The sequence below is a fragment of the Equus przewalskii genome, chromosome 1 (assembly GCF_037783145.1).
Source record: "Equus przewalskii isolate Varuska chromosome 1, EquPr2, whole genome shotgun sequence".
Taxonomy (NCBI): Eukaryota; Metazoa; Chordata; class Mammalia; order Perissodactyla; family Equidae; genus Equus; species Equus przewalskii.
The window spans coordinates 176,391,763-176,414,399 of NC_091831.1; the positions used below are offsets into that span (position 1 = coordinate 176,391,763).

The following is a 22,637-nucleotide window of genomic DNA, read 5'->3' on the forward strand; positions in this document are numbered from 1 at the left end:
AGTTTCAGCATTTGCTTCTTAGAGTACAACACGGCACAGATACATTGCACTAAAGCAAAAATAGCAAATGAACCCCAGTGGGAGACATTTTATACCAAAAAGTCAAAGCAAAACTCAGTAAAGAAAATAACAGTGTGTTTATCCATTTCGTAAAACAGGAAGAAATATTTTCAAGGAAAGTAAAATTAGCTTTTGAAAAAATAGTTGCTACTAGAATTGGACATCTGCTACATGAGTGTAAAATTATTGTGCATATTTTTACAAAATAGAATGTTCTCACATTTACAAAGAGTAGTCTAGGTATGGCCACTCTACACATTATTTTTCTTCTTTAACATTTTAGTTTCACTGTAAGTTCCAATTGGCATATTTTCTGCAAAATTTTCTGGAAACTTCTTTCATAACTATTCAAAGAAGTACTCTTCTATTTCTCCAATTCCAAGTAGAATCATTCCTGTGTTGCCTGGCGTTGGAAAACAGATACATTTCACCTATAAAGTGGTATTCTCTTGCCAAGGATAAATCAGAAGTGATTAAGTAACAAAAGCAGGAAAGAGGAGCTAGTTGCATAGTGTAAAGACAGAACACAAAAGGCAGAGATGAGTTCAGGAGGTCGAGGAATCCATCTCATAGCTCACTGGCAATTTTCTAAATGAATGAGTAAGTGTACTACTCTGAATCCAATCAAGGTTTCTAAGATGAGGTCACGAGAAAAAGAAACTGCCTTATTCTAGTCTACTTCTCAAACAAGTGTCTGTCTTTCAAAACTGATAAAAATTTTACTTTTTGTTATGAGCATTTTCACACTTAAGACAAAGTTAAGATTTAAAACGACACTCCAAATTTTCCACCATTCACTAATTTGAAAATAAGACCTATTATGTGTTATAAAGATCCAATATATGTGCTGAGGGATATATGCAGTTTTACACAATTCTCCTTATCTTTCTTACCAATCTTCCATTTAGCTCCATCTTATTAAAAGTGTATAAAATAAACATCTCAATGGAATAGTAAGAAAATACTCTTGGAAGTAGAGAATCAACATTTGAAGTGAAAAAAAAAAAAGAAAAGCATTCCTAGACAACATTTAGAGAATTGTTTTTGTAGTTCTAAATAATTTTAGCTTTACAATTTGCCCTCATTCTTTGCTTTCCCCTCCTTTTTTTCTTTCATGATATACTGCCCCTTTTAGTATGAATGAAAACTGGAGAACAATAACATCTTTTAGTGAATGGAGTCAAGAATAAGAAGCACTTAATCTTGAAGCATAATACGTATGAAAATGAGTGAATGAATGAATGAATTCATTGCCAATGTTTTTACACTTTTGGCTACATTCATCAGTATACTGGAAATCAAGATAGCCTTGAAAAATTTCCACCTGAAAATGCAGCAAATCCTCAAATTTGTAAAATTATAAAAACTAACTATAATCAGTGCTGACCACATTTGAAAATCATATAGAAAGACTGAAATCTTATATAATTTTTTATAATAATTTACTACCTTTTTGTTAGTTCCAAAATTCTGTTGCTAATAAAACCAACACAAAATATCTATTATGTCCCCACAATCAGTAAGTTATCATGTTCATTGTTCAACAATGTATTTTTTGGTTTAAAAAGGTTCTAATTTTATAGTATTAGCAAAAGGTTAAAAGATGCCAAACTAACACAAAATAAGACAATGTTTTGTTTATATTTTTGGCATACCCATGCAGAAACAAAAGATACAACAGATGGATAATAGTTAAATTAATGTTGTCAATATACAAATCCACTTTAGAGAAACTGGGAAAATACCATTGCACAGCAATATAATGCAATAAAAGGAAAAAGTGTTTAAAAATAATTACATTTTCTACAAATACAAATGTTAATGAAGATTTTAATAAACTGAAGGACAAATAATTTAGAATACATATTTCATAATATTTCTACTTTTATTTTCATATTGCCCAACTTTTATTCTCAACATATTTCTTAATTTTTATAACAAATAATATAATACATTTTTCCCCCTCTGATGAGTTCTGGCTGCTTCAATAATGATCAAGAGACAAGATGTATATAGCAAATAGTCTGAGAACCACGGTTAAGCTGGATAAAATTCAAGAAAAATGCTTAGATTATATTCTTGCAACAGTAGTTCTATAAAATGAGAGAAAAGAGAGGGTATTTGCAGAACTAGCACTAAACTTATAAAATAAATTCTGAGGGTATATAGTGTCTGAAGAGAGCCACTGGAGTTTTCAAGATTTTGCTAAACAATGTCATCAAAATTACAGAATATTTAATATGAAGGAAAATAAAAATATTAATGTTTTAGGCATCTTCCTGAGGATTTTTATCTCACTTCTACAAGAAAAGTTTCTTGATGAAAAAATTGATTATTTTGAGAAACTGGGTTATTTACAATATACTTTCAATGAAACTAGTTATTTATTACATAGTTTGAAATAGACTTATGGCAAGGAATAGAAATGGTATGTATGTGTAGTTTATACAAAGTCATCAAAATCTCTCAAGCAACCCCAAATCGAAGTATTATAATTTCCATCTACACACAGAAGCGTTAAAGATTCATGCTAGAGGTAAGAGATTTCACAAATAATGCAGTGAATTTCAGAACCAAGACTCATATTCAGGTGTGTTATATTCCAACACTTTATGGAAGATGCTGTGTTGTACCTTGTACTTGGATAAAGGACTTCATCTGCATATTTCACAGGCTACCTTCCAAGACAGTGTGAATGAATGTGAGAAAACAAACCAGAAACTAAGAGCAATAGAGAAATTATCATCAGAGCCAACAGCGGGTGGGTTCCAGAGGTCTAACAAAAGGAGAGTGGACATAAAAGCAAGACCATATTGTAATGACCTGCTTGTCGGTCTATAACCTGCACTAGATGGCGAGCTCTCCTGCGGGGACAGAGACCAAGGGCATTCCAGTTACTCTTGTCTCTCCAGGGTCTACTGCAGGACACTGGCGAAAAGAGGCATTCGATGACTTTCCATGGAATGACCAAAACTGCAAGCAGAGAAAGAAAGGCCGTTGTGTGGAGAAAGGAGTGTGGTCATAAACAATCACAGAAAGGATGTGTCTTCATTACAAAAATCACCGTCACTGTAGCTGAGAAATAACTCCAAAGGAACTTTTCCATCAAGGTAACTGAGAACTCGGATCAGTCAAAGGACCAAGATGACTATGGACGCAAAATGTGAGTAGAGGACTGAGAAGTAACCCAGCCTCCTAAAGAGACCATAGTTAAAGGAGAAGAGAGCTGATGAAGAGATTAGCAGGAAATTACCTAATCATGCCTTAGGAATTTATATTAAGAAATAATTATTCTAAAAGAAATTATCTGCTTTCATGTAGGTAAAACTTATCCAACATTATTTATTTTTTTTAAAATGTAGCTTTCATAAAATAAATAGAAACTAATTCTCAGTTCTAAATATATGGTGGCTTGTAAAAAAGTCAAGGTCTGTGGTCTCAATCATGTGAGTGTGTCACATTACTGCCAACTTGTGGCCGCCTGACTGAAATTCAGAGTCAAATTTTGGAGAAAAATAAACATTAGAAAACAGAATCTGTAAACTAAAGCATAACAGCAAACGCTTTGTTACACAGTTTATCATTAGGTATTTTAGAGCTCAGAGGAATACATGCATTTCAAAGAAGTGAAGTGCATAGACTTTCAACAGCTTATTACTTCCATTTGATATGAGTTGGTGTGCCTACAAATACGCATAAATCAATTCATAAGAACAGGAATGCAGACTTTTGTTTTCAAGATGATTAAGTGATGACTGACTTTATTTTAGAATAGAGTTTCAAGATCAAGTGGAAATTTTCCTGAAAAACTATCTGGATATAGAAATATAAAACTTTCTAAATGTTTCTTCCAAGGTTAAAAAAAGAGGTTTGAGTAATTACTTATCAAAAATACATTATCAAAAATACAAAAAACCAACTATAAAAAATAGTGCTATACTTAAATTCAATCCTAATGCGAATTTAAGAATGACTGAGGTACCTTTGCTTCCTATATATGTAACACACTTTGCTAGAAATTCTACTTCACAGAATTTAAATTGGGTTCAAATGCCTGAAGTGGGTAAACTAGTAGTCACTGACACTTTAGTTTGAATTAGCATGATATGATTGTTTTCTTCTTAAGGATTTAATTAAATCCATCTAATATGACTAAGTGGAGGTTTTGATGAGTAGAGGAAAATCAATCACAATGTGGTACCATTCTTCTCTGGGTTAGATATTCCTAGAGAGGATGCTGCACTTTGGGGGTTTAGGGTAACTAAATGGAAGCACCAGACAAATACAGGAAGGTGCTATGAGGATGTAAGCAAATAAGCACAAAAAAAGATGGATGGATGTTAAAGATAAAATTTACTTCTTACTTGCAATATTGCTTAAGAATTGCCTTGCCTGTCCAGCAAATGTTTATCTCTAAAATAACCCCTGCTCTTTGAGCTTTCTCAAAAAGTTCTTGTCTAGGACACAGTCTTTAAAAATTACTACATTCGTGTTTAAAAAATTAAGGTTCAAAAAACACTTATCTTAGTAGAAGAGATGACCACTTCCATCCAGTAGTTGATTGGGTTCTTAGTGCTAGTGTCAGCTTCCAGGAGGGAGACATAATCACCTAGGACATCAGCAGCACGAGCCAGGAAGGTCAAAAATATACCAAAGACACAGGAAGAAAGGGAAGTAAATGTATGTTTTATGCAATATCAAGTAGAACCATCATGAAACAATAAAATCTGTTTTTATTTAAAAATAAAATAAAGGGAAAATATCTTCTATGTCTCCAAAGAATATTAAATAGTGAATAAATTTGATTTTTGGGAGGTCCAAAATAGATAAATGAGACATCTGGTTCCTTATGGCAGAAATATGCTGGGTCTTCAACTCTGCTCAGAGCTGGGGTGATGCATGTTTTGGTTAAGACCTAACTGTGGACATGGTCAGGTACAACATCAGAAACATGCTTCGGAGATCAGCAGATCTCTGTATACACTTCAGAACTATGTAGGGCACAACTGTGATAGCAATTTTTAAAAACTTGTGATGTTTAGATTTCATTTATTCTATTTCAACTAAGTTTTAAAAGATGTTATTTCCTTTCAGAAACCTGTATTTCCTTGTTGTTTCTTCACGTCATTTTCCAGTCTTGAATTAACAGAGAACTTTACGTGACTGACAAGAACCAGGAGCTTTTCACAATAGCGATTCGTCACCCAGAAAACTTGGAGATAATTCCAATTTAAGTAAGTTTTTTTAAAGTATACATCAGACAAAAAATGAACTAAAGTGACAATTGATCACACACTTCAATCCAAAGAAATAAGAAAATTCATGGGGTAAGCAAACTGATCGTTAACGATGAGTTTAAAACAGAGTAAATCATGCCTTTCTTATGGCCTAAGAAGCAACTCAGATGCTAAATAATAATTCAACCAGAAACAAGTTACCTTTTGGTACTCATCATTTTAACTGCAACACATTCATATTTTCATTTAGTGTCTAAAATTAGAACACTCAACTTTTTAAAAAATTCTGCATTATTCTGGGAAAACAGACAGCCCGATATTTATGACCACAGAAAAACAATCTGGAAGACAGAGAAGCTTGATATAATTTTAAAAGTGATTTGGCATGAATATCAGATTTGGGGATAAATTAAGAAGGTCAAGACAGATATATTGAGAGAAGTAAAAACTAAATTATTTATTGAAATATTAGTTCTCTTTAGATGCTAATGTGTGAAGGGATCTATTCCACATGGAATTTGTTTAGACTCTTAAAAGTATACTGATTTCAGAGTTGGCCAATGCCAACAATAATTACATAAGCAAACCAGAAATTGCCATCTGCCTTGTTTTCAGAGGCCTTCTTTTTTCTTCGGAGAAAATAAAAATATTAATTACCCCTGTTAACTTGGAGAGCCTTTGGGAAAGAATACCCTTGAAAGTCTTGCCACCTCCTGCTGACGGGCAGATAAAACAAAGCTCTCTCATTCCTCCATATTGGCAAACTCTAACCGGCTCCTCCAGGAGAGAAAGGAAGAAATACTGCACCGGGGAGCGAGAGGTCCATGGCTTCAGCAGAGTGCGTCCTTGCGAGGTGACGAAACGGGAAAGTAGAGGAAAGTACTTTCAAATGTAACGCATAACGTAGAGGAATGGTAAACTAACGAAGAGAGGATGTTTTTACGAGCTTGGTAGAGTTTGCAACATAAGAACACTGAAAAGTTACACATTATTACTCTCCACTTGAAGGAAACGTGGATTTCATCTTTCTCAAGCAAACAACACATACACATACTGATTTTCTTAAAAGCACCCAAGAAGACATTTGAACTTTGCCCTCTGGACTTCTTACAGCTGGTTACATGTGTCCCCTCCTCACCTCGTCCGGGCACTAGAGAAAAAAGAAAACGAAAAAGTTATTTAGTCCAGCGATGCAAGGTCTCTGGATTTCTCATTCAACCTCTCTCTGTGCTTTGGTCCCCGGGCGGAACTGCAAACCTTTATCTCCCGGACTTCAGCAGTTCCCCTGAGCTCAGGAGGGCAGGGTGGGAGGTGGGACAATCCTGAAGGAAAAGAGAGTCACCCCTGCGTCCTTAAGTATTTGGAAGTGCTCGCTCGTCTCTGCTTCTAGTCGGTGCCGGTGCGACTCCGCCGCCCTCCAGTGAAGTCCCAGAAGCGGCCAAGTTTAAAGTGAAAGGAAGATAGAAGCACTCGCTCCCTGTTCCTTGGGGAAGCCCCGGACTCAGTTCCCCGCAGGTTCTGGCTGTGGATTTATCGAAAACTCCATTTTTTCACTTCGGGGGACAAAGCCACAGGGGAAGCGCTGATGGTTTCAGTGGAGACTCTCCTGGACGGCAGCGGTGTCCCTTGGGTTTATCTGTCTGAGGTGTCGCCGCACAGTCCCCCTGCTGCGCGAGTTTGACCCTCCGGCTCTCGAACTCGGATTCTCCGGCGCCGCCCGGGCTCCGCGGAGCTGCCCGCCGACCCGGAGGGAGGAGGCGCGCCGGGACCAGAGCCGCGCTCCTTCGGAACAAAGCAGCCGGAAGCGTCGCTCGGATTCCTAAACCCGGGATTGGACCCGGAGCCCAGGGCGCGGGGAGAGGGCGCAGAGGAGAGGAAGAAGGAGAGGCGAGCAGCTTCCACCTCCCGGGTTCTTCCCCCAAAGAGGCGGCTGTGTGGGTCCTGTTTCCGCGAGGGTGCGCGTGTCCGCGCCTGGGGGAGCCGCAGGCGTGCACCCGCAGGGCAACGCCAAAGCCTGGGAGAGCTGTATTGGCAGCAAAATGCGAAGGCGCTGTATCCGAGGAGGCCACCAGCACGTGGCTTTGCCAAGTAGGCCAGGAAGAGGCCCTTATTAGCCAGCTTCCCACTGCACTCCCCGACCCTTTCATTCTCTTTGGGTTCGGGCTGGTGTCGGGCCAGCGGGGATCGGAGCTGAGAGGGGAGGCGCTCGCTGGCGCCGAGGACCACGTGCTGGTGCAGCCGTCAAAGAGAAGTGGAACGGCGGCTCCAGCAGAGAGGAACGGCGTGATTTCACCGGGGGGCCCGGAGGAAGCCTTTGCCGGGTGGAGAGGGCGAGGGTAGGGTCCAGAAGAGAAGTCCTGGCAGAGTCCCCAGAAAAGCCAAGTCCTCCCCGGGGGGCCAGGTCGAGCTTTCCGCCACCCCTTCTCTTTCCTGCTTCAGACCTGTTCCCTGTCCCAGCGACCTTAGGGGCCATGCCTGGCTTATGACGACTCCTGGGCTCACTTTCTGACCTTGACATACTAAAACCTGGCCACCTGCAGCACTCCTAGTGTCTGAGGCCGAGCTGCTGCTCAAACATAAATGTTCTTTCCAGTTTCCACTCCCAGCTGATTAGGAAGCAAACCATCACCCACGGCTAAGGGGGCACTGGGAGCCAGCCTCAGGTGACTGAGACCCCGAGCTAGCAGCCCTCCGTCTCAGATTTCCCTGGCGGGTTCTAGCGAATGACTTTTCCTATTGCCATTAGCAGTCGCAGCCTGACCCGGCGACACGCCTTTATTCTGTAACCGTGGGGCAGTGGGCGGTCACCAAGTCCCCCCTAGCCAGAGGCTGGGGATGCCCCTGGAAGTTCTGCCTTCATCCTCCAGGTTTTCCGCCTTCTCTCCTCCCCCTGCCTGCAACGCCCTCGCGCCTCCCCTGCCTGGGGATTTGCGGGGCTTGGCGGCCGTCTCCGAGAGCCGGGGCGAACGCAGTCCGGAGCGCGCGCGGCTCGGGGGCGCGGGGCGCGGGGCGGGAGGCGGCGCGGTGGCCCGGCAGGGGTCTCGGCCGACTCTCGAGTCGGGGCGGCGCGGCAGCTCCCGTCACTGCGGCGAGGGCCGGCCCCACGGCCGCGCGCCCGCCGCCGCCGCCGCCGCCTCCATGCTGCAGCGCTGGGCGCAGCTCCTCCAGGCCGGGCGGCTGCCGGGGCCCGACCACGCCGCCGCGGGGAGCCGGGGACGCGCGCCCGCCCCCGGCCCCGCCGCAGCCCGGCCCCTGGGCCGCCAGCCCCGCGCCTGAGCCGCGGGCGGGGCACCGTGTGCAGCGGCGCGCGGGGAGGCGCCGGGCGTGTGCAGGGCGGCCCGCGCCGAGGACTCCGCGTGTGCGTGCGCGCGTGTGTGTGTGCTTGTGTTTGCGCGTGTTTTTCTTCTCCCCTCGAGGATGTGAGAATGGCTTCGCAGCTGGCTACTCCCTGAGGATTCTTGACTTTGTGGAGCTCTGGGTTGTGAGCATAATCCACCCATATAATCCATTTTGCACGGTCGGTTTGTATCAGGAGAAAAAAAGAGCAACTGGACGGGGGTGGGGCAGACCAACGCAACCTTCTGGAAATACACGCGCACACACACGAAAGAGAGGAAGAATGAAAGACCTGCGAAGATTTTCATAACCTTCCTGCTGGCCCTTCCCTTTTCCGGAGAGATTCTGGATCTTTTCTACCTTTTGAAGTCATCTTGGCATCTATATTTGTAAGCTGCTCTTCAGCTAGCTGCGTGTGTGTGCGTGTATGTGTGCGCGCGCCTATCTGATGCATTTGACTGTCTTTTATCCAACTGACCAGAAGCAAATGTGTTAACTCGGCGGTGCCCCTTGGTGCCCGGGTTCTCGCAGAGCGCAGAGGAGCCCGGACCCATTTTCCCGGCTGGATTCGGAGCGGCTGCCCGGCTGTGGACCCAAGTGTGTGGATCGCTTTACGCAGAGGTTTGGAAAGCTCGAGTATTAACCTGCTTCCAGGTACAGCACAAGGTCACCAGAGGGTCTTGCAGCTGTCTTGTTTGCTTGCCTCTAGACCTTCCTGTCTTGGCCAGAAGGATATTTACGTTTCGGTTCACATCATTTGAAGCCAAAAGTTCAGCCCTTCGAACTGTTTCTGTACAAACAAGGTAACAAGGATTGCTTTTCAAACTGCTTAACAAAATCTCCGACTCTTCTTCAGCCTTTTCCCAGCTCCCGACCAAAATGTCATCAGCTCTTAGATTACATGGATTTGGGTTGGAGGAGAACTTGAAGGAAACGTGATCAAACGGCTATGCCAGACCACTCTCTTTGCCACCCGTGGTCCGCTGGGCATCGAAGCCGCTCTTGAGAAGGACCGGTCCCCTGCTTGCTTCTCCCTCCCTGTGCTGTGCCGGGTGTGCATGTGCAAGTGTGAATGCGAGTGCGCGCGCGCCCGGGTGCGAGTGTGTGAGTGTTTGAGTGTGTGTCTGTGTGTGCGTGCGCGGCCGCCCTGCCTCTGCCCGCTCCCCGGGCGCAGAAACGCGGGTTTCATGGGGCGATCGCCGCGGGTCCCCCACCCAGCGCAACCTGCGGGCAGCGGCGGCAATGGCAGGAGCCGCCTCTCGGACTCCCTAGGATGCGGGTGCTGAGCTATGGCAAAGGGCAGCGAAGTGACGAGAGAGACCCGCGAACGACTGTGAAAGCCACCTGGAGCCACCTTGCCGGGATTGTACCTGCGGGCAGAAAGTCCTCCTACGACCGTCTTTTCCTCTAGAGGCACCAGGTAACAAGCAAACGACTACCCGCCTCACCCAGTTTCTTTCTGATCTTGTTTCTAGTGTCTTATCTGCATTGCAGGCTACTTTACTTATTAATGTTTTGAAAATCATTAGGAAGGGCTGGGTATCCAAGGGCGCCCTGTGATGTTGTAATATAATTTCTAGTTGGTGGAATATAAATCTATACCTGAGCACCAAATCTAGCTGTGAAAGCTAAGGGAATATGGATATGCTCCACCCTAAGTGATGTTTTTGGAAACCTAGGCGTGTTGAACCTGTCTAAAGATGCCAGAGATTAAAACCCCTTGTTTCCTTCAGGCTATGGTTGCCACGGACCATTTGGTATCCAAACCCTCCCCAGGCTGTGGAGCAGGAGAGGTTGTTTGGTTTCCACCCATGTTTCAGGCAAGCGTCGTCTTGACCCTTTTCTACCTCTGGTGCCGGGTTGTTTTCCTTTCCTGATTGTGGACGAGCTTGCCAGATCCTTTAGCAGTTGTAAATTACACATCTGGAGACTTTAATCTGAAATGGAGTTTTCTTGGAACTTGCTTTTGCATGGGAGGGAATTCATTTTCAGAGTGTGTATGTCGGGATATGGTGTTTGACTGTCAGGGTCTGCTTTTATGTAGCAATATAGATCCAGGAAAGGAGTCATTTTTATGTCTAGAGGAGTAAGGCTAAATGGGAACCACCACCCCAACACCACCCCCAGCTGTATTGTCTCGGTTGTGGAGAGGGGCTTTGTGTGCGCGTGTTTTTTCTTTTTGTTTTTTTGCTTTTGGTTTGTCTCTGTATAATATATTTGTATTTTGAAAATTCTTGCCAGTGCCTTGATTCACAAGGAGTAAGGTGGATTTGCGACTTCCTAATTAACATATTGGGTCTGATATGTTAAAATGGAGATTCCCAAGGCCGGCTGAGGAGCACGAATTTTGGGAACTTCCAAAGCCCCTCACCCTCGCACCTTATTTTTCTCATTTCCTTTTCCTATCACCTCTGCATCCCCTACAGAAAATTTCACTCCCTTCTCGAGGGCATTACGATTAACAAGATAAAGCACTTCCAAAGTAGTCTCATCAATGTTTGATTTGATAGTGAGGGCGGTCTGAATAATTCAGCTAAGGAGCGCTCGTCTGTCTCCCGCCTCGGGAGCTGCCTGCTGTCTGCCCCGGCAGAGGATTCGCCGGGCCCTGCGCGCGCGCCCTGCTCCTGGAGGCAGCGCCCCGGCTGCTCTGGCAGTTTCTCTTTGCTAACACGGCTTGGAAAGTGTCGGGGCGCTGCCTGCTTTATCTCCGCTCGCTGAGTTTCTATACATATCCATATGATGGCATTTGCAGACTGCAGGCTGGCCGCCAGCTAGCTGCTCTCGCTGGCCCTGTGCGTTGATGTCTCCGGCTCCTCCGGAGTCTGGGCTCGGCTGCTGCTGCAGCCCTCACAGGCTGGTGGTGCTACAAGGCCGTGTATGCCTGGGCTTGGGGGCTGGGCTCCGCCACTGCAGCTGCCAGGGCCGCGTTGACACTTTCTTGGGGCGGGGCGGGAGAGCTCAGCGGGCCCCCTGGCAGACAGCAGGCGCATCATGGCTGAGGTGGCCGCCTGGATATGAGAGGAAGGAGGTGCAGAGAGATGCGTGGAGGGCAGTGATGTCCTACTCCACTTCCTGCGCCTGCAGCCACCCCCGCTACTCCCCGCCCGCCGGTAAATGAATATTCAAGAACATAGAACCAAAGCTGGCTGCAAAAATGTCTTGATATTCACATCCTGCATGATTTCTCAGGATGCAAAACCTGAAACTAAGTGTGTTTTTCCTAGATTGCCATTTGTTTGTTCCTCTTTCTTCTCTCCCCTCTTCCTTCCTGGATTTAATCGGGTCACTTACACCCCTGTTTTACCTCCAGTTGGAATACCGCTGGAAAGACAGCTACCCCCACCCCCGGCCCCTGTCCAGTAAACCTGAGGGAGATGAGGCCGCTCTTCAGACAGAGAGCCCCAGGGAGAACCAGGAAAGGATGCAGAGGGTGACTGACTTTAAGAGAAAAGCGGATCCCCACTCTCCCCTCGGAGCAGTGGGAGAAGAAGGGGTCCTGCCTGCGTAAAAACTAAAAATAACTGGGCATTTGGGAGGAATTAGGTGCGGATTTTTCTTTTCTTTTATCTTCTTTTTTTCTCTCTCTCTCTTCTAGTGAATTTATTTGTATTTCCCTTATCACTCAGAAACCCCTAGACAGAAATCTGATTTGTGTGTGCTAAAAATCTGACAGGGATACCTCTTTGTCCCTCAGATTTCTCCAGAATATTATCACAACAGAAACTATATCATACTCATAGTACTCGTGAGCAGATAAGGCATACCTGTTTAGAGGGTGCCCAAGAAAGAAGGAATGCTGGTGAAGAATGTAAGTACTTGGGAAAATAATGTGTTTCTCCGTCTCCCTGTTCCTTTCACTTCCTTGTCTCACTGAGGATTCAGTCTTGTGCAGGTTAAGTCTTGTCCTTGTGCCCTCCTGCCTCCTCAGGGAAGGCAAGACACATGCCTTGACTGGGCGTTGAGTGCTCAGGAGCCTAGACATAGATGATGGTGTGATTTGTGTTTGAAAATGCCATTCATTGGTGCAGACTGGAGTCAGGTGAACTGTCATAACCAGATCGACTTCCTGGCACAGAGTTTCACGTATAGAAGCTCTTTAAAAATGGAGATTTCTGCCTCCCTTCCCTTCTCCCTTGTCTAGAGAGACAGAAAGGAGCAAACCAGTTTGGAGATCTGAGTCCACTGTCCTTATGCAGCATTGTACTTAGCACTGGCCTGGCTCACTGAGGGGCTAAGACTGTTAGATGTTGACAGGAAATTTCCCAGCCAGAGCTTCCTTCCTTATAAGCCCTCTTATGGTCACGATTAAGAAGGGCAGAACGATAGGAAAGTCAGAACACCCGTGGGAACTGATGTGAGCATATTGGCAAGTGGAAAGAAGTTGCCACATGACTCCTGTTCCCTAGACCGTTTCTTTGAGTCATTTTCTCCCTTTCTTTTTTCAAGAGGAGGATGACCTTGAGCAACGCCAGTCTTCTGAGCTTCACACACCTCTTTTCCTCCCTCAAACATGTGCCCTGCATGTGAACACACACACCCCTCACTTTTGAAATAGGAGATTCCTGTGCTTGTGTGTTTTGGGAGGGGTCCATCAAGATAGATCTCTGGCTGATACCAGCCAGAGGTGATTTTCTTTCCTTTTTCTCAAGACGGGATGGCAAGAGCTGTGGTCACTTGAGGGAAAATTGCCCATTCTTTTCCCTTCGTCCATTGTTTTTGTCTCCTCTGTCATTAAATGTATGCTTGGTGTTAAAGCAGTGTCTGGTTATGGCATTGGTGTTTAAATGACCATCGTTACACCATATCTATCTGTCTTTCGTCTTTTCATGAATGACTGTCATGTCCCTTTGGCCGTTTAAGCCAGTGTTCTGTTTCCTCTTGTGGCTTGAAGCACTGTTGGCTTGGGAGTTTTGCTGAGTTTTCTGGCTGGTGACACTAGGATCATGCTCTCTGCTGATACTATTGCCGTGATGTTATTTGGCTGAGATGAGATGCTCGGAGATGCCTAACTATGTTCCTGCCTCGACATAAAACTACTACATGATAACCCTGCATCATCACTATTCAGTTATTTTAAAAGAAATTTACAATAAATAAGAAGGCTAAGAAGCATTTTTGCCAGCTTTGAGGTTGGAGTAAGAAAGCCACTTGAAACTTTCAAAAGGCTTAACTGGCTAATCTGTTAACTCATTTCAGTGAGTTTTATTTTCTGTTTACTCAGAAGTGTAACATATTGGCATTACTTTCAGCGTTTTGTGTGTAGTGTGATCAGTTCTAAGTTTTATATTCCCTTGAAGAATAAAGGTATAAATTGAGACTTTTAAATGGATGTGATTGTGCCCCCTAAGATACATAGCTAACGGGTAATTTTGCTAAATCATTCCACTGACACACGTGTGCAGAGCTCTGCCTTGTTCAGCACGCCTTGAGAGTGAGGCTACTGACTATATTGCTCCAAGCAACATTTTTATTCCTGTGGCATCCTTCAATCATTGAGGACTGTTTAAAACCCAAGGCAGTATAATTTGTCCATTACATGGTGTGTGCATGGTGAAATTAAGAAGTATTATGTTTATAAGTATTGAAGCTATTCTGGTGAGAGGTGAACCATTTTTATTATGCTCTATCAACATAAATTGTATGTTATTATGAAAACCCCAGTTTCACATAAGTATAGCACGAGATAGCAATATAAGAATTTAATTCAGAGATAGTTAATGATGTTTTGAAGCTTTTCCATCATAGTATTCTGATAGATACTGCTTTGACAGACGGCTTTTTACTGAACTATGACATGATTTAATACTAATTATGAAGATGATTAACAAGTGATAGAAAATTACAATGGAATTACATGGTTAGATGAATGTATTATCATTTTACTGAGACCAAGTAAACCACATGAAGAGGCTTTATTATTTCAACTACAAACTACATCTGTAAGATTTCTCAGAAATTGGCTTTGATAGCCTATGTTTGTTAAGCTACAAACTTGATCACATTGGGAGGAAAATGCCAATTAACCAATTTGGGTCTTTCTAGAATGTATATCTTTTTATAAAAGAAATCTTTCTAATCTTAAACCTCATGCTGTTTCTTTTCTTTGTGGGACCATGTATGTAATTTATTGCTTTAAAAAACCTTCCAATGACATATTTTGAAATTGGTGTTATAATAACCCTTGTGAATACCAATTGCAGAATTGCCACTGAATATTGAATCTGTTTTACATTTTATAAGAAAAAGGCTCTGGAAAAGAAGTAATAAGATCAATGAATGAAGTTATAGGATCCTTTTTCCCAACTCTGGGAGCAGTTTCTGAATTCTTAGAAAAAGAATGAAAGAAACACTGATTAGATCAATATATACTCAGTTAGAACTAGAAACTTAATTAGGGATAGAAGCCAAAACAATGTCCATGATACTCCATTCACTCTGACCCGTTCAGCTCCTTTGAGGAAATGCTAAAGGGCCCTCAAGGACACACACCAGTTGATCTCTGGATTCTCTGCCCCGTATTGACTGCTCATTTCCTGTCTTGAAGTAGGTTTTTCCTGAATCTTAGTAGTGTCACTTCCAGAATTATAGGGTATTTGCATTAAAGTGATTTACTCGTGGGAGCTTATCAACTCTGTAACTATGAAAACTGACTTTCTCTCATCTTCTTGGGAAGTACAGGCTGTGGTATTTTTCCTAGTAATTAGCTTTTTGTTACTTTTTCCCATCGTGTAAAAATTAGGTTATTCGGCGAATTTACGCACACTTGTTTTGTTAGTGCTCAGGCATTTGTATGGCAACATGAAAATGCGTGTAATCTATATGGCAACGTCAACACTGCATTGAATGGTTCATATGCGTTATTCCACATGGGTGGATATTGTTATATCACTAACATTCACAGATATTTTAACTTGAAATGCTTCATTTAATAGAAATGTACCTACATTTAAATAGAAAATTTAGAGTTATTTGTAGGAATTGTGTAGGATATTTGCTGTGCATTGACTGTTCAAATGTCAAGCACTTTAACAACGTATAACTAGATATTGGATCCTGACCGCAAGGAGCTTATTTTCTTAGTAACATGAAAGATATAAACAAATGCATAAACTTGAAAGTAACTGATATTTTTATTCTGTTTTGATATTTTAGGCTTTGTAGTCGGGGACAGAGTGGTAATCAGGAAATTGTAACTGTGATCATGGAAGTCAGTTTTGTGCAGTGGTGAGAAATATGAACTTGGGGGTTTTACAAACCTGTGTCTCAGGCCTGTCTAACCTTGAGCAAATCATATAACCTCTCTGAGCCCCAGTGTCATCATCTATAATGAAGCTAATAATACAAGAAACTTAGCTGCTACCATCGTCGTCATCACCATCATCACCATCATCGTTATCATCTCATTATTAGCTATAGTGAGGGTAAAGGAGGAAAAAAAGGATGTGGTAATTGGACGACTTCAAAGCCTATGCTTTGGTGAATCGTAGACACTCAGAGTTCCATGGAATGCTAAAGTTCAACCAAACCAGGGCTCACACAGTCCAGTGTCTTCACAGACCCAGCAGGAGATTTAAAGCAGGACCTCTGGCTGGGTTTAAGAAATTGTGGGCTGTAGGAGCTCTGGTACACTGAACAGCCTATAACATACCCAAGACATTCAAATTTAGATTCATTTTAACCCCTGATGGGTCCAGCATCATGAAACTTCTGAGTTATCTTGACATCTATTCAATTTTTAAATTTTCTCTCAAGCATTCCTGCCAAGTAGTCATCTTGACTAAGCTTGAGTACCTTGAGTGATCTATTTTTGTATAGGCATATGATAAAATTTATTTTTGGAGTTGAGCCAACAAGCTGGCATCCTGGGCTTCTAGTCAATTTTAATATGGGAGGGGGATACAAATAAATCTAATTCCCAATGACAGTACCTCAAATATTTAAACTGAGTTGCTTGAGATCCCCAACTCACAATAGTTCTGCTTTTGATTAAACGTAACTCTGGATCTTAACTGGTTTGGGACACTTTTGCCTGTGTCGTGATTTCAAGCCCTTGTACCTTTTATGTTCCATAAATGTGAGCTGTGGTTAGTCTCATCTTCACCCTCTTCTAGATAGGCTCCAGTTGGTTTGTCTCCTTTTTCACTGAAGTGTGGTACCTGTGCCAACAAACCACATGGGTCGACTAGTGTAGAGTTAAGCAGGGCCATTGTTTCCTTGATTTTGGAACAGAGAAAGCAGATATTTGCTGTGACTCTCCATTCTGCACTCATGTCAGGTATTATTATTTGATCAATGCCTTCTTTCCTTTTGAGCCTAGACAAGGCATTGGAGTCCTTAACATGTTCCTCTAGATACTCCAACTCATCAATCCAGGTTTGGTCACAAGATTAAAAGTATTTGCTATTTGAGCCTAGACACTAGTAAAGAGACCTGAAATCATTTTCTCAACATTCACATTGTAAGATTTGCTCATGATCAAATATTTAAATGTTTTCCACTAAATATTGAGATAAAAGTAACTTATAAATTGTAATGATGTTGTTCATAGTAAACATGAAAAACAATGAAATGGAGCAAGATAAGAATAGTAGATTTTCATCTTACCCTACAGTGATGGGCTGGCTGCCTCATGGGCTCTCTGATCTAGACAAGAATGACTCAAGGTCCATTCTTTTTTTTCTTTGAGGAAGATCAGCCCTGAGCTAACATCCTCTGCCAATCCTCCTCTTTTTGCTGAGAAACACTGGCCCTGAGCTAACATCCGTGCCCATTGTCCCTACTTTATATGCGGGACGCCTAACACAGCATGGCTTGCCAAGCGGTGCCATGTCCACACCAGGAATCTGAACTGGCGAACCCCGGGCCACCAAATCGGAACGCGTGCACTTAATATTTGCACCAACGGGCCGGCCCTGGCCCATTCTTTGATTCCTTTAACAAACATTTACTCAGCATTTAATGCGTGCTTAGATACTCTGCTAACAGTTCCTCCTTGGAGACACGAAAGCCAACGTGGCATAGATGCCACTCCAGGGAAGCTGCCATCTAGAATGAGGAACAGATATTCTTTCATAGAGGCAACCCTAGGCCTGAGTCAGTCTTGATGATGTTTTCACATCTTTGCATCTTAATTTACCCTTAAACCTAGATCATAGTGATTTTCAGAATATTTCCTAAGTTAATTTGTGTTACCTCCTCCATTATTGAATAAAATCGACCATTAGGCTCCTACCAGTTTTGCCAGCCTCCAAATGAGGTCACCTAATTTCTAACAAGGGGAAAAATAATTTGAATACAGAAGGAAATGACGATAAATCTCGTTTTATCTGGTATCTTTGCAGAAGGAGTCTTTTGGTTATTGACATTCTCCATTTTCTTGAATGTTATTTCTTTTTTAGGCATCATGTTTAAAAATGTTTTTTAAAAGTTTTACTTTTTAATATGAAGGCTAATGATTATTAAAATTGACATGCCAACTCTAAATATAGTTAACTTCTTTTAGTGACTTCAGGTCCTCATCGAATATGTTCGTGGCTGCCGAAAGCCCTCGGGGACCAATCCAAGTTGAGGCACTTGGACTGATGCTAAATTTCCCCAACTTCTTTGCTTTCCCTTTTGTCTTCTATGTGTGACTTTTCTGTGATTATTTTCCTTGTTCTCATATAGCTAACTTTTTTCAGTGGGCCTGTTTTCCTTTGTAACTCACTGATAGGAACTTATTAACAAAATGACAAGATTGTTAGATCTCTTTGTAAACTAAGAGCCTGAGGATGAGTAAAATTCTAAGACCTTCTCTGCTGAGGAAGGCACATGAGTTTTCCTCCGTGTCTGGGGATGACGACTGTGACCATCATCAGCAGCAGCAGTGTCAGCAGCAGCAGCAGCGTCATCATCATCATCATTTTCTGAGAATGTAGTCTGCACCAGGCCCTGTTGGCTTTTACTTTCCTCTAATCCATGCAATAGCCCTGCAGCTTAGGCATGATTGTATACATTTTTCAGAACAGCAAGTTGAGACTGAAGGCAATTAGTTTACTTGTCCATGATTGTATGACTGATAGATGATAGGGCTAGAATTCCAACCCAAATATTTCTGATTCTAAAGAGGATGCTATATCTGCAATACCTACAAGATTTCCCTTTCCTCCTACCTCTTAAAGCTGTCTTTTGTTGATTATTATGTAAACGTGTTTTTAACCTCCTACAAGGATGATGGCCATCTTCTGAATATGCATCTTATTCTTAATTTCTTTTCCCTTGATGGTACTCCATGAATTGCCACATTTATGTCTGGAAGTTTATGAAAGACTTTATGGTTAGCCATTAGGGTATTCTGTAGCCGTTTGTATCGAGAAGGAAGCGTTTGATGCTGAGTCTGGGATATAAGTATACACTAGTTTTTTTGCTGAACTAGGCTGTGTGATTTTGGGTGATTTGCTCTCTCTACTTCCCAGTTCCCACCTGCAAAAGGGATTTGCAAGCCATTGTAAACTGGCTGGTGTGTCTTAAGTAATTAATGAATAATTATTGCCTTTAGTGCTTTTTCTAGTACAGAAGAATCTGCAAATTCTGTGAATGTCCCCATCGGATGGAACTTGGAGTTCACTCTCTTTCTCATGAAAACATTTGCATTTGTCTCATCGTGTTGTACATCCCTCTCACCTCTTACGCCCTTTGGCATGTTACCTGTGCAGGCTGCTATTCCTGTCCTTAATGAGTGCTTCGGGCTTCTCCCAATTACCTCCTCCCTTTGGGACAGAGCCAGAAAAAAGTCAGATAACAAACTCATTTCCTCACCTTGAATCCACATTTTTATACTGTAATTCCAATGATAGAGGGAACTGACAGCCAAAATCTGATGCTCCATTCTAGATTTATCTGTTGGCAGAACAGACCATTTCTAGATTAAGCCCTGTAGTGTGTTCCCATCTGTGATTTACTTTCTTATCTCCTTTAGTGAATTCAAAATGGCCACAGATTCATTGCAGGTCTTCCCATCAAGAGTAGACGTCTGGTTCCCTTCCCCTTGAATCTGCACCGGCCTTGAGACTTGCTCTGAACAACAGGTATGGCAGAAGTAATATGGTATAACTTCTAAGCCAAATCCTCCAGAGACCATCTAGCCTCCACTCTTGCCCTCCTAGAAAAATGTTAACAGCATGCCACAAAGCTTGGATTCCTATGCTGGAGACGAGTGGCCCAGCTGGCAGCCAGCGCCAATGGCAAGACTTGTGAATGAGGTCACCTTAGATCATCCAGACACCATTGAGCTTTCAGGTAATTATAGCCACATGAGTGACCCCAGGTGAGACCAACCCAAATTGATGACTCACAAATCATGAACAAATAAAATGGTTGTTACTTTAAACCATTCAGTTATGGAGTAGGACTAGATAACCAAGATACCCACCTTGGATAATGGGACATATATCTGCTGTATCTGGGCATGTTGACCCCTCCATCCACGGATTCATGTATTTTTAGAGAAGACTATATTCTTTTATTAAACCTTTGGATATATGTGCTGATGGCTCAAATGCTTCACATATCCTCAAAATGCTTTTTCCTGAGATGTTTCCTAACATGGCTGATTGTACATGAGCATTAACTGTGACTTGCCTGTTTTCCACTGGGCTCACTTATCACGGCCTTGGAGAAGCTCCCCTGAAAGGGCTGTCCTCATCCTAGGGATCATGCTAATCACCCAAAGCCCAGGGGAGGGTTGGTCTTTGTTTCTCCAAGTTTCATCTGGGCTTGGTTTGGTTCAGAGTGACATTTTGTCGTTTCTCCAAGATTTCATTTTACCTTCTAATTATGTTCTAGTGATTCATATTTACTATTCATTTCTTCTGTAAGTTAAATCTAGATTGCACAATTATTTTATTCTGGGACTTCATGTATACCTCATTTTATTTAATAATGTTCTCATTTATGTATCAAATTACTCTACAGGAATTTGACATATTGTTACGGATATAATAAGGTACAGGATGTAGGCCATGGGGCAGTACAATTATAATGGTTTTATAACTTTCTGATTACTATTTATTTTCAAAAAATACATAATTACAAAATGAATGCAGTCAAATTCAGTGTTTTGATTTTTAGTAAAAGAGAGACATTTGTGAGGAGGTGCATGAGAATGCATGTCGCATTCACATATTTTCTACGAAGTGTTTTGTTATGATTTGAAATTCTCTCTGGGATGTATTGAATATGAAATATTTTATTTACATTTTCTTCCTGCAATTTCTTACTGTGATTTTAGAGTTTAATATAAGATACGTAATGTATGTTGTGCTAATCATTTGAAATTTCTACTAGTGAATTCTAAAATAACGAAATACATAAATTCCATCTGCTATGTGCTGGAATGTACACTGAAATTGACTTTCTTAGCATGATATGTATCGACTGCCCCATCTGTAAAGTGGGGCTAATGCTGATGTCCCAAAGGCCAGTTGTGAGGAATGAGTGAAATAACGAATTCTCAGCGCTTCATACATTGACTGGCAAATAACGGAATGCTCAGACAGCACAAGCAAAATGCGTGCCCTTGTATTTTATATATCAGAGTGTAGTATTTGGCCTGAGTAGATTGTCAGCTTACAAATCTCTTTCTCTTCTACTCTGTTGACGCCCCAGATTGAAGGAATTTTCTAAGACAATATCAGAGTAATACCTTTCTTTCCCGATGAATGCAGAAGTTTTTTATAAAATTAACAATAAACCAAACTTTCATACAGCTCTAGAATAACTAAGTTATTGTTAAACTATCTGAAATAATATTTTAAAAGAAACATCTCAAATAATGTATGGCCTTCAGAACATGGCTAGGAAGACTGAAGATAATAATTTATCTATTATCATGAAGATAATAATTTACCTATTATCTATAGGTAGGACCAATCCAACTTGTTTAGAGTTTTAAAATTACGCAGTTTAGGGGAGCTTTTGAAAAAAAAACAATATGAAATTACCAACACAAATGTTGAGTGAAATGCCTTGGAAGGAGCCTGTGTGTGTGATATTAGCTTTGTGGCAAATCTGCCTTTCTTAGTAAGTACATGTTCAATGAATTCAGGAGAAAATTAGTAACTTTCTTTACTTACTGTTTGGGAAAATTGATTTTATAGTTCTTTAAACTACTTTGTGCTGAGAACTTTTTTAAAATGCGTGGTAACCTTTTTAATGGTTCTAGTGCTTCTTTGAATATGTTTTTGTTAATTGAAAATTAAAATATTTCTCTACGTAGCCATATGAGTATATGACAGTAGCACTTCTGGTTTTATTGGGATCAAAATAAATGGACAAATCAATATGTGTAATTAATTACCAAAGTTTTCCAATGATGTTGGGGAAATAATTTCTCCAATTTCATATGATGTCTGTAGCATTACAATTGAAAACATGGAATAAATAATTATTTCTAAGTATCTATATTAAAGGAAAGTATCTATATTAAAGTATCTGTATTAAAGTATGTATATGACAGGAAAGAAGCAGATTCAAGGGCAATTTTAAAGGAAAACGGTGAATTTCAGTGAAATCATGCTTGGTACTAAATGTATACTCAGGAAGTGTTTGAGTATTGATATGTACATTAATTAATAAATATTGGTTTTGAAATGTTGCTATACAGCACTAAAATCTATTTTTATGACATAATAGAAAGAAACCAATTTCATTTTTATAGTCATTTTCTGTATATTGATCTTTGCATTTTAATGTTAATATTTGAACATTTGGGGATCCATGAAAAAGGAAAAATCACCATTTTTAAAATACAAAAAAAGCAGCCCTTGAAAAACAATGTAATGTCATTCTGAAGATTTTCCCTATCCTGCCTGTCTAGGTAGTCCCTCCAGAAAATACGATCATATTGGGAATGGGAAGTATCAAGTCCTTCAAACTGATTCAAAGCACATAGTACACAGTTTTCTCAGATTGGGTAGTAGGTTTTATGGGATTCAGTGATTCTGGGTTGGAGAGAATCCATGTGAG

General features: G+C 41.6%; 1 protein-coding gene across 9 annotated transcripts in view; it reads left to right on the forward strand.

The window, feature by feature from the left end:
- The first annotated feature begins 8,576 nt into the window (after positions 1 to 8,576).
- The window catches only part of LRFN5 (leucine rich repeat and fibronectin type III domain containing 5), a 249,267-nt gene continuing 235,206 nt past the window's right edge, over positions 8,577 to 22,637 (forward strand). For 3 of the 9 annotated variants that reach the window (XR_011542599.1, XR_011542596.1, XR_011542602.1), the window contains exon 1: positions 8,622 to 10,053. The gene's annotated coding sequence lies outside the window, so the exon portion shown is untranslated. Of the gene's footprint in view, positions 10,054 to 22,637 lie in introns of all 9 variants that reach the window. The other 6 variants (XM_008531000.2, XM_070629710.1, XM_008531001.2 and 3 more) reach the window with 6 other exon arrangements.